General features: G+C 44.2%; 1 pseudogene; it reads left to right on the top strand.

Annotated features, from left to right (window-relative positions):
- Positions 1-1,343: 1,343 nt before the first annotated feature.
- On the top strand, positions 1,344-3,378 carry LOC136480121 (protein Rf1, mitochondrial-like; annotated as a pseudogene).
- Positions 3,379-11,798: the final 8,420 nt, after the last annotated feature.

Raw genomic sequence — 11,798 nt, 5'->3', positions numbered from 1 at the left:
AGCTGCTCCCATTCCAGTTAGGTTCCTAGGTAAGTCAATTAAGCCTCAAATCTTAATTAAGACCTAATTTGTGTTGATCTAAGTGCTAATTGATCATAATTATGTTAAATTATGCCTCTATTTAACCCTAATCGCTGGATTAGTACCTAAGTTAATCTGTATTTGACCCAATCCTCTCGGGTCAATGGAGATTAGCATTAATTATGTCTGGTAATCGATTTTTTCACCATTTTGGATCCATCAGTGCCTCAGTTGAGGTTTAGGGTAGGGTTTCGGCGGTTTAAGACACCCTCATTACATGGGTTCCGCCCACACTATTACTATGCTATATATCGCATATGGCTGGCAATGAGCAATCAAATACTCGATGACCATGAAGCAAAGCTTAATCAAAGGTTTCCCACAAGCTTGTCTTTCTCAATTGGTGAGTCATTCCCTGCCATCACAAACGAGGAGGGCATGGAGATTTCCTCCTATCTATGCATGACTCATTTCGACACTCATGCTCCCATGGTGGACTTTCACCCATGGAGACAAGAAGTACAATCATCCTAGGCAAGACCCCACAAAAACTAAAGTTGAGGAATCAAAGAAAGTGCGCAAGCATGGCTGCTAAAGCTAGCAAGACAAGAAGGATTATTGTCACTGAAGCCAGCAAACTTCTTTGTTTGTATCTCCTACTACAGACTTCAGGCCCTTAAGCTCAGGAACGCAATTGGACACCACTCACTAGACATAGGGCACGTTGCCTAAACTAGTATAATCCCTGAGTCATTGATAACCAGGCCATCCAAGCTATATATGTGCATGACTACAAATATTCCACTCGATGCTACAAAACATCGATACATCGAGGAAAACAAACACATGTTTGTGAAGTAGAGGATTAAGGATGGTGTTCATGATATACTGAAAAGTAGGACCACCGGTCATTCCATAAGGCATGATGTAGTACCCAGTTTTAAGGACAAAACTAGATACACACCATATGTGAGCCCAGGAATCCAAATCACACATGTCTACAAGTAAGGGGAAATACAAAAAGACTGCTTTATGACATAACACACTTAATAGAAAAGGATATAACCTTAGACATAAAACCACGGAAAGACAACTCTGATCTTTAGGCGAAGACTCCAACACCACAGGGACAACTGACTAGTTGATCACATGCCTAAACTCTTGCCCGCCGGAGAGACCTGCTGCCGCCTGAGTCGAGCGTACGACGCAATGACCCGCCGCTTGTTATCGAGTGTGTAACACGCTGCTGGCGGCCTCTCACCAGAGGACGAGATCACGCAAGAAGTAGCTGAACCTAGGCACCATATCCAATGCATGCAACAATGTTGTCTCGTGCCTGCATCTCCTCCGTCGTCTTCACTACCGCCACTTCCTCCTCGCCGTCAGCGTGTAATCCCCACCTCGCCCTCGCCACCTCCACGACTCGCGTGAGGTCAAGGACGCTCCGCCTGGAGGAGGCACACCACCTGTTCGACGAATTGCTGCGTCAAGCAACCCCCGTCCCCAAGCGTGGGCTGAATGGGTTCCTCGCCGCACTCGTGCGTGCGCCTTCCTCCACCACCTATAGAGATGGTCCTACCCTTGCCGTCTCACTCTTCAACCACACGTCTCGTGTGATGGCCCACTGGTGTTGTTCCCCACATTCCACACCTATGGCATCCTCATGGACTCCTGCACCCACACGCACCACCCGGAGCTAACACTGGCCTTCTTCAGCCAGGTCCTCAAGACAGGCTTTAGAGTTGATACCATCATGATCAATAACCTTCTCAAGGGCCTTTGTGAAGCAAAGCAGACAAACGAGGCTCTAGACATCCTTCTCCACATAATGCCTGACTTGGGCTATGAGCCTAGTGTTTTCTCAAACTGCATACTTCTGAAGAGCCTCTACAACTTTGAAAAGAGTGGCCAAGCAGATGAATTGCTACGGATGATGGCTAAAAGGAAAGCTATCTGCTCGCCCAACGTGCTTGCATATACTACAGTGATTGATGGCTTCTTTAAGGAGGACAATGTTAATAAAGCATGCGATCTATTCAATGAAATGGTGCAGCGGGGCATTTCATCTGATTTAGTGACACATAACTCCATTGTTGATGCACTGTGTAAGGCAAGAGCAATGGACAAGGCAGAGGCTGTCCTTTGACAAATGGTCAATAAAGGTGTTCAGCCGAATAATAGGACATATAATAACTTGATCTATGGATATTCCTCTATGGGCTAGTGGGGGAGGCAGTGAGGGTATTTAAAGCAATGACAAGTCAGGGCATCTTACCAGATGTTGCTAATTGGAACTCGTTAATGGCTTCCCTTTGCAAGCATGGAAAAATCAAGGATGCTAGAGATCTTTTTGAATCAATGGCAATGAAGGGCCTAAAACCTGATATTGCCTCCTACCTAAGTCTGCTTATCGAGTACGCTACTAAAGGATGCCTAGTTGATATGGCATATCTCTTCAATTTGATGCTTGGAGACAGTATTGCACCTGACATCCATATTTTCAGTGTGCTGATCAAGGCATATGCTAACTGTGGAATGCTAGATAGGGCTACAATTATCTTCAATGAAATGAGGGAGCAAGGAGTGTGACCTGATGTGGTAATCTATTCGACAGTGATTGTTGCGCTTTGCAGAATTGGTAAGATGGATGATGCTGTAATAAAATTTAATCAGATGATTGATCAAGGAGTAGCACCCAATATAGTTACTTACCATTGACTTATTCAAGATTTTTGTACTCATGGTGGTTTACTGAAAGCCAAGGAATTGGTTTTGAAAATGATGAATAAAGGTATGCATCCTGACATTGTTTTCTTCAGTTCAATAATAAACAACCTTTGCAAAGTGGGAAGGGTATTGGACGCACAAAATATATTTGACTTAACTGTAAGTATTGGTCTGCATCCTACTGTTATGGTGTATAGTACGCCGATGGATGGGTATTGTCTAGTTTGCAAGATGGAGAAAGCATTTGATCCTATGGTGTCAGCTGGCATTGAACGAAATGATGTAGTGTATGGGACACTTGTTAATGGCTATTGTAAAGTTGGAAGGATCGATGATGGGTTGAGTATTTTCAGAGAAATTTTGCATAAGGGTATAAAGCCTTCAACTAGTTTATACAACATGATACTTCAGAGGTAATTTTAGGCTGAGAGAATAGTTCCTGCAAAGGTGACATTCCATGAAATGACTGAAAGTGGAATCACAATGGACACATATACTTGCAGCATAGTTCTTGGTGGACTTTTTCAAAATAGCAGCTCCGATGAAGCAATCTTGCTTTTCCAAGAATTACATGCAATGAATGTAAAGATTGACATCACAACTCTCAATACCATGATAGTGTTGGGATAACCACACTAACACACTTGCTAGTGACAGCGGAAGTGCTTAATTTCACCACAATGTGAAATCAGCCCAAGGTCGTCACCTATTCACAGAAGGAAACATATGTATCACACATATAATTGGAGAAAATAGCAGCAGTCACAACTGGTTCCAACCAGCTGTTATCACATCAACCCAGTTGCAGCTGATTGCAGCTGATTGCAACTAATCGCAACAGCACCAACAACAGTCATAACTAGTTGCAACCAGAATTGCAGAAACAATAGGACACTAGATTTAACGTGGAAAACCCCTAAATCGGGGTAAAACCCATGGGACCAAGCCAGCCAAATCTTCTTCCACTATATGCTTGTGGGATTACAATAAGTTCATCTCTAGATAGCACTAGAGGTAACCATACATGAAGACACAACAGATCTTGGATAGCAATAATAAGATTTGGGGCTGCTACTTAGGGAGTGGAAAGACCTCACTGAATGATGGTGGAACTCAGATTAGAGGCACCAAGTATGTGGATCTGAAGCTTCACAACTTAGGGAACAAATCCTTCTTGATCTATTGCAAGATCTCCTCTCTAATCTCACTCTTCTCCCTCTCTTTTTCTTTCTCTAGTTTTCTTCCCTCTCTCACGCACAAGGAGCAAAGGGGCTGAACTGAAGCTGCTGCTCTCTCACTCACACACCAGGAGTGGCAAAACGTGATGTCCAGAGACTTCTCCCATCCTTCTCTTGTAAGGCAACTGGGAAAACACTAGGTACACACAAGTTTGGTCCACTTTCTTGTGCTACACCTATGACATGTGGGCCTACTCACTAGGAGCAATTTCTCTCCTCATTGCCCACTCATGAGGAGGATTTCCCAACATATCTCCCCCCTCCAACTCATGAGGGGCACCATCATACCCGCTACCTCATTGCACACTTGTAGCTTCTCCTTCAGCAGCACTTTGGTTATCATATCCACACCATTCTGGTCGGTATGGATTTTCTCAAGTTCCAACAACTTGGAACTCACCACTTGTCGAATCCAATGGTACCGCACCTCAATGTGCTTGGTTCAAGAATGAAAGCTTGAATTCTTGGCAAGATGAATGGCACTTTGGTTGTCACAAAACAGATTGTACTTCTCTTGCTTATGTCCCAACTCTTGCAAGAAGTTTTTTATCCACAACACTTCTTTGCAAGCTTCAGACGCTGCAATGTACTCGGACTCTGTTGTTGATAATGAAATGCACTTCTACAGCCTTGATTGCCATGACACTGCTCCCCCTACAAATGTCACCAGGTATCCTGATGTGGACTTTCTAGAGTCCTTATCTCTAGCATAATCTGCATCTGTATAGCCCTGCAATACAAGATCACCATTTCCAAAACATAAACGCATTTTGGAAGTTCCTTTGAGATACCTGAGAATCCACTTTACTGCAGCCCAATATGCTTCTCCTAGATTGCTCATGAACCGGCTAACAACTCCAACTGCATAGGCTATGTCAGGCCTAGTGCACATCGTGGCATACATCAAACTGCCCATAGCAGATTGGTAAGGTACTTTCTTCATTGCTTCTTTCTCCTTTTTCTTGTGGGACACTGATATGCACTCAATTTGTGATGTCCTTCAAGTGGAGAGTTAACTGGTTTTGTATTTTGCATATTAAACCTTTCAAGTACCTTCTCAATATATGCTTCCTATGATAGCCAAAGCATCTTGTTTGCTCTATCATGGGAGATCCTCATGCCGAGTATTTGTTTTGCCGGATCCAAATCCTTCATTGCAAATGACTTGCCCAATGCCTTCTTTAGGAGAGCAATTCTTTTTGTGCCATTTCCTACAATCAACATATCATCAACATAAAGCAAGAGGATAATAAAATCACCCTCGACATACCTCTTCATAAAGACACAATGATCAGACTGTGCTTTATGGTAACCAAGATTTGTCATAAAAGACTCAAACTTCTTGTACCACTGTCGAGGAGCTTGCTTCAAACCATACAAGCTCTTGTTCAATCTACAAACCAAGTGCTCTTTGCCTACAACCGCAAACCCTTCTGGTTGCTCCATATATATCTCCTCCTCTAGGTCACCATGCAAGAATGCTGTCTTCACATCAAGTTGTTCAACTTCCAAGTCCATGGTGGCAGCCATACCAAGCACAACTCGGATTGAAGACATCTTGACCACAGGAGAGAATATCTCATCGAAGTCAATACCTTGCTTTTGAGCAAAGCTTTTCACAACTAGTCTTTCCTTGTACCTTGGTTGTGAGCTATTCTCTTCAGACTTCAATCTGTACACCCACTTGTTCTTCAGTGGTTTCTTGCCTTTTGGCAACTTCACCAACTCAAAGGTGTTGTTCTCATGAAGGGAATTCATCTCGTCCTTCATGGCTTCCAACCACTAATTCTTGTGCTCATCAGACATAACCTCCTCATAGCATGAGGGTTTACTTGCATCTATCAACAACAAATACTCATTTGGTGGATATCTACTAGAGGGCCTATGAACTCTGCTGGTTCTTCTCAACTGCTCCTGCCGTGGTTCTTCTGGAGTATCATCAACATCAGCATCCTCATCAACATCATCATCCTTAGATGATTGATCATCACCCTAGCTTGAACTTGCACCTTTAGTGCTATCATCTCCCCCATGATTGCCATGCACATTTGGAGAAGGAACTGGATCCATATCAACAACTTGAGGTGTAGTGGTTGGCTTCTTTGGCTTCATAATATCTTCTATCATCTCATCTTCAAAGAATACTACATCTTGGTTTCTCACAATTTTCTTGTTAACTGGATCCCACAGCCTATAGCCAAACTACTCATCAGGGTGGCCCAGCTGTACACACTACTTGGTCTTGCTATCAAGCTTTGACCTCTCATCTCTAGGAACATGCACAAATGCCATGCACCCAAAGACTCTCATATGCTTGTATGATACCTCCTTTCCCGACCATATCTTTTGAGGAATATCACCCTCAAGTGGAACACATGGAGACAAGTTGAGCACATATACTGCAGTCATCAATGCTTCAGCCCAAAACTGATTTGGTAACTTTGCATGAGAGAGCATAGCTGTGACCCTCTCTGTGAGTGTCCTATTCAACCTCTCTGCAAGGCCATTCTGCTGAGCTATCTTTGGCACTGTATTCTATTGCCGGATTCCATACAACCTACAGTACCTCTCAAATGGTCCTCTATATTCACCACCATTGCCTGATCTGATGAAATTCAATTTCCTGCCAGATTCGCTTTCAGCCTTGGCATGGAACTCCTTGAAAGCATCAAGTACAATAGGACACCAGATTTAACGTGGAAAACCCCCAAATCGGGGTTAAAACCATGGGACCAAGCCAACCAAATTTTCTTCCACCATATGCTTGTGGGATTACAAGTTCATCTCTAGATAGCACTAGAGGTAACCATACATCAAGATACAACAAATCTTGGATAGCAACAATAAGATTTGGGGCTGCTACTTAGGCAATGGAAAGACCTCACCAAATGATGGTGGAACTCAGATTAGAGGCACCAAGTATGTGGATCTGAAGCTTCACAACCTTGGGGATGAATCCTTCTTGATCTATTGCAAGATCTCCTCTCTAATCTCACTCTTCTCCCTCTCTTGTTCTTTCTCTGGTTTTCTTCCCTCTCTCACGCGCAAGGAGCAAAGGGGCTGAACTGAAGCTGCAGCTCTCTCACTCACACACCAGGAGTGGCAAAACATGATGTCTAGAAACTTCTCCCATCCTTCTCTTGTAAGGCAACTAGGAAAACACTAGGTGCACACAAGTTTGGTCCACTTTCTTGTGCTACACGTATGACATGTGGGCCTACTCACTTGGAGCAATTTCTCTCCTCAATGCCCACCCAAGAGGAGGATTTCCCAATATATCTCCCCCTCCAACTCATGAGGGGGGCACCATCATACCTGCTACCTCATTGCACACTTGCAGCTTCTCCTTCGGTAGCACTTTGGTCATCATATCCTAACTCTCGATTGCCGAATCATGTGGTTAGGGAATTACTAGAAAAACGTGAAATAGTTAGGGCTGGAACTTACCTGTCCAAAATTGATGAGAGAAATTTCTCACTTGAACATTCAACCACAACGCTGCTGATCGATCTCTTCTCAAGCAAAGGGACTTGTCGGGAACACATAAGATTTCTCCCTGCAAAGTATCATTTTCTTGGAGCACTACCGGAATAGTAGCTTTGCCTTATGCCACAGGCACACGGCAAAGCCCAAAAAACTCTCAGCAAAGGCTTTGCCGAGTGTAACACTCGGCAAACAGCACACGACATCTACAGTGCCAGTAAATGTCTCTTTGTCGAGTGTTTTCTATCGGGCACTCGGCAAATACTTTGCCGAGAGCTGAAACCAAAGCTCAGCAAAAAAAAAAGTAACATGACGGCGCAGAGATGGTCACAACGTGTTTGCCGAGTGTCTGGGATTTGACACTCGGCAAAGCAGCAATGTTTGCCGAGTGCCCCGGCCCTAACACTCGGCAAATATTCCCTTGTTTGCTGAGTGTCCAGGCACTGACACTCGGCAAACATGGCTGCTTTGCCGAGTGTCAAATCCCGGGCACACAGCAAACATGGATGCTTTGTCGAGTATCAAATCCTGAACACTTGGCAAAGACTAGCCCAGAATGTACAGGTGTTGGCTTCTTTGCCGAGTGTCACAGCGTAAACACTCGGCAAAGAAGCCATTTTAGTCCCAGAATGCACAGAAATTTGCCACATGTCCGCTTTGCCGAGTGTTTTTACCCTGGCACTCGGCAAAAGGCCTCTTTGCCGAGTGTAACACTCAGCAAAGTGACCATATATTTCTTGTTTTTATGGTTTGGTCACATATAACATACCCCACTCAAATAAACATTACAGGCATCACACATAGTTCATAATAAGCATCATAGGCAGTTCATATAGATATATCGACAACACATAAATGCAAATAAACTTCAAAATCACAAGTAGGTTCATTCACAACCACAAATGCAAATAAAATTCACTGAGTGCAATGGTGTCCACTGAGTAGTCACTGAGTAGTCACAAGTAATCCACAAATGCAAATGCAAATAAAATCACAAGTAGTCACTGAGGAGGCCACGGTGTCCATTGTGACCACGCTGGGTCATGAGACTCATTCGATGCCGATGATTGATTCTGCACAAAGGAGAAGAGATAAATCATTCTAGTTTCTAGTTTATTTCTAGTTTGTAAACTATAAATCATTCTAGTTTATAGTTTCTAATTTATTTCTAGTTTCTAGTTTATTTCTAGTTTCTAGTTTCTAGTGTCTGGGCACCTTTGTAAGATTGATTCTGCATAAACTAGAAACGGTGATTATAAGGTTGTGAAGTGACTCACAGTACCTAAAATAGTATTTGGAGCAGGTTGAGGAGGAGGGACTGGCATCGTGGCGGAGGTTGACCGATTGCAGCATAAACACCCCTCATATATTCAAACATCTAGGCTCGCTCAGCATCCATCCTCTACTGCAGCTCTGCTTCCATCCTCTGCCGCTCTGCCTCCATCCTCGCCTCTAGCTCCTCCCGGCGCCTCATTTCTTGTTCCAGATGAGCCTACAATATTTCATCCCAATGTTACAATGCAATGCAAAAGTATCTAAAAATCAATGAACGATGAATAAAACAGAAATAACCTAGAGTGCGTTCATCTGGAACCGTGTAGAGTATGGTCATGGGCGTATCGCCAGGCTGGAACTCGTGCTCCGTGCTCGAATCTGGGAGAGAGTGGGAGTACTGGCCGTATCGATTGTGTTGTCACCAATCCAGAACCAGCCATGCTTCTTGCCTCCTCCCGCCCTTATGACCACTTCTCCATCAAGGTCATGGGCACTCAGATCATACTCTAGGCCATGGACCGCCCTTGCCATCGATGTGTATCCATCAAGGCGACTGTGGACTGTCTTGTTGTTGTACACCGAGGGCGGGTCCTCCGGGTTGTAGGCGACATCGGCCGTCGCCTTGCCCTTGTGGGCCAAAGCATATGCCATGAACTGGGAGTAAGGCTCACCACCATGTGCCGCCAACTGCAAAAAAAGGCAATATGATTAAAAATTATGCAGAATTGAGAGTTAGAATAAAGAAATGAATTCGCGTATCCTGAGAGGTTGAGGTTGCCTTGATGGTGTGGTACACCCGGCATTAGCAAACGCTGCTCCCGGCAAGCATTGTGATTCTCCTCCCACGCGGGGTCGCACCACCTGTCCACCATCCGGGCCCAGCATTGTAGATCATAGGCGCACCACCACGGAGGCACCTATGTCATCAAGTATATGACATATAAGAAGATGAAATGAAGCGTAATTAATCTTAGAAAAAATAAGTATTAATGTTCTATATTTACCTTTAGGTATTATTTCGGGGTCAGCCTCATGGTTCTTGCCGCACTTTTAGGGACCCTCACTCTAAGGATTTCCGTGTGGTATTGGATCACAGCCTGGATGCGCACCTCATAGTGCATGTCCTTGATGAGTTTCTTGGCGGCTTTATCAGCCACAGCATCTGCCTTGGCCTCGTATCCCTCCTCACATCTAAAGAAATCCTACATATAGACGTGATGTATCCAGTCATTATTTCAAGAATGTACAATCAATGCGATGTATTGAGCAATGTAGTGTGAGAAAGACTTACCCAAAGTTTGGCCTTGACACGTCGTGCCTTGTTGCCGAATACCCTACCATCCTGACTAGGGATGTTGGGGACGGCGGCATAGTGGGCCCGCATGTAGGCCAGCTCGATAGTTCCGCTAAACTGCACCAGGCCAGGGAACTTTTCCTTGATCAAATGACCAAGGATGCCGTTCACATGGCATGTGTGATCACCCCCACCAACCTTCGTCCAACCCCTGCCGATTAAGATAAATTATTAGATTCTATTGTAATTTTGAACATATCAAACAAAAAATTAGTGATAACATCTAAAGTTACTTACTTGTCTCCATCGGGTCGAATCAGCGGGCGTCTCAAAGGAGGTATCGGTCGCCTTAGGAGGGTCGAGGGACCTCGCAACCACACATGTGATGAAGTAAAGGAAGAGGTACCCCCTATCTCCTCCTCCACCCCTACCTCCTCCACCTGTACCTCCTCCTCCACCTATACCTCCTCCTCCTTAGAGGATGAGGAGGATGTGTGAGTGGAAGGTACCTCATATGGCGACGAAGGTACAGGTGACAGTGGCCTCGTCTTCCCTCAATCCCTGGGTCTACCCCGAGATCTCTTCCCAGACCCCTCAGCTGCATCAGACCCTTTACGCGTCGCTGTCGCTTTTGAGTAAAGCAATGTTATCCTCCTCATACCGCCCACCATTGTTCAATCACCTGCAATTAAAAAGAGTAAACCAATTAGCATAGATAATACATTGAAATAGAAGCAAAATAAACAAAACATACTTAGAAAATAACATGGTATGACAAATAATAAATCAATTAGCACGGATCATACATGTATTAGAAATAATCATCATGATCGGGATTAGCTGGATCATAAGTCTCATCATCACTATCATGCATGTCGGTATAATCATCCCCATGCTCTGAAGGAGGAATGTCATCATCACTGTCATTGCTTAGATGTAATCGCTAAAGTAATTCTAAGCCCTTCACATTCTGAACCTCGTCTCCGGCGTCCTCGTTAGCACCACTTTCATTGTCTACTTCCATACCCTGAGCTTTGGTTAAGTCTATCTCAAAACTCCCTTCGAGCCCATCTTCTTGAAAGAACTCTCCGTCATATGTGTTGGGGTCTATGTTGTAATCTTGATTGTTTGGGACAAGTAGTTTACCGTGTGGCGATACCTTGTACACAACATCCCAACCCTTAAGACGGTCGATGGTTTGGCATGGGTATGAGAGATAACAAACTTGCATGGCCAGTTGAGCCACAATATTGACATCGTCTCCTAGTAAGATGGAAGATTGTTGAATTTTGACTAGCCCAAGATTAGAGGTCCGTCTCACTACTTCAAGATCAAACCAATGGCATTTGAATATAACGGGATTAAGAGGTTTGCAACCATGAAACATGAGTTCATATATTTCTTCAATTCTTCCATAATACTCAACCCCATCTAAGCCTTGCGTAAAAGCTCTGGTATTTGTGGTTCCTCGATTGGGCCGACTCTGCTCGTGGCTTGTTGTATAAAAGCGATATCTATTCATGTCATAACCTGTAAATGACCTGACCCTATAGGCACAAGCATCGGCAACCTGTCTCAACTCGGCACTCAAAGACGCATCGGTTTGTCCCTACAAGTTCAAGCAGGGTAGTTCATTATATTAGTCGCACGTACGAGCAACTTGTAATGTCAAACTAAGTATGAGCCAAATTGGACAGTACCTTCTGTTTGAACCAAGAAATGAAATCGGGCATTCCATTTCCCACACCCTCTCTAAGAAG

The sequence above is a fragment of the Miscanthus floridulus genome, chromosome 9, assembly GCF_019320115.1.
Source record: "Miscanthus floridulus cultivar M001 chromosome 9, ASM1932011v1, whole genome shotgun sequence".
NCBI lineage: Eukaryota > Viridiplantae > Streptophyta > Magnoliopsida > Poales > Poaceae > Miscanthus > Miscanthus floridulus.
Note: the sequence above shows the minus strand (reverse complement) of the source record. Positions and strands in the feature narration are given on the sequence as shown.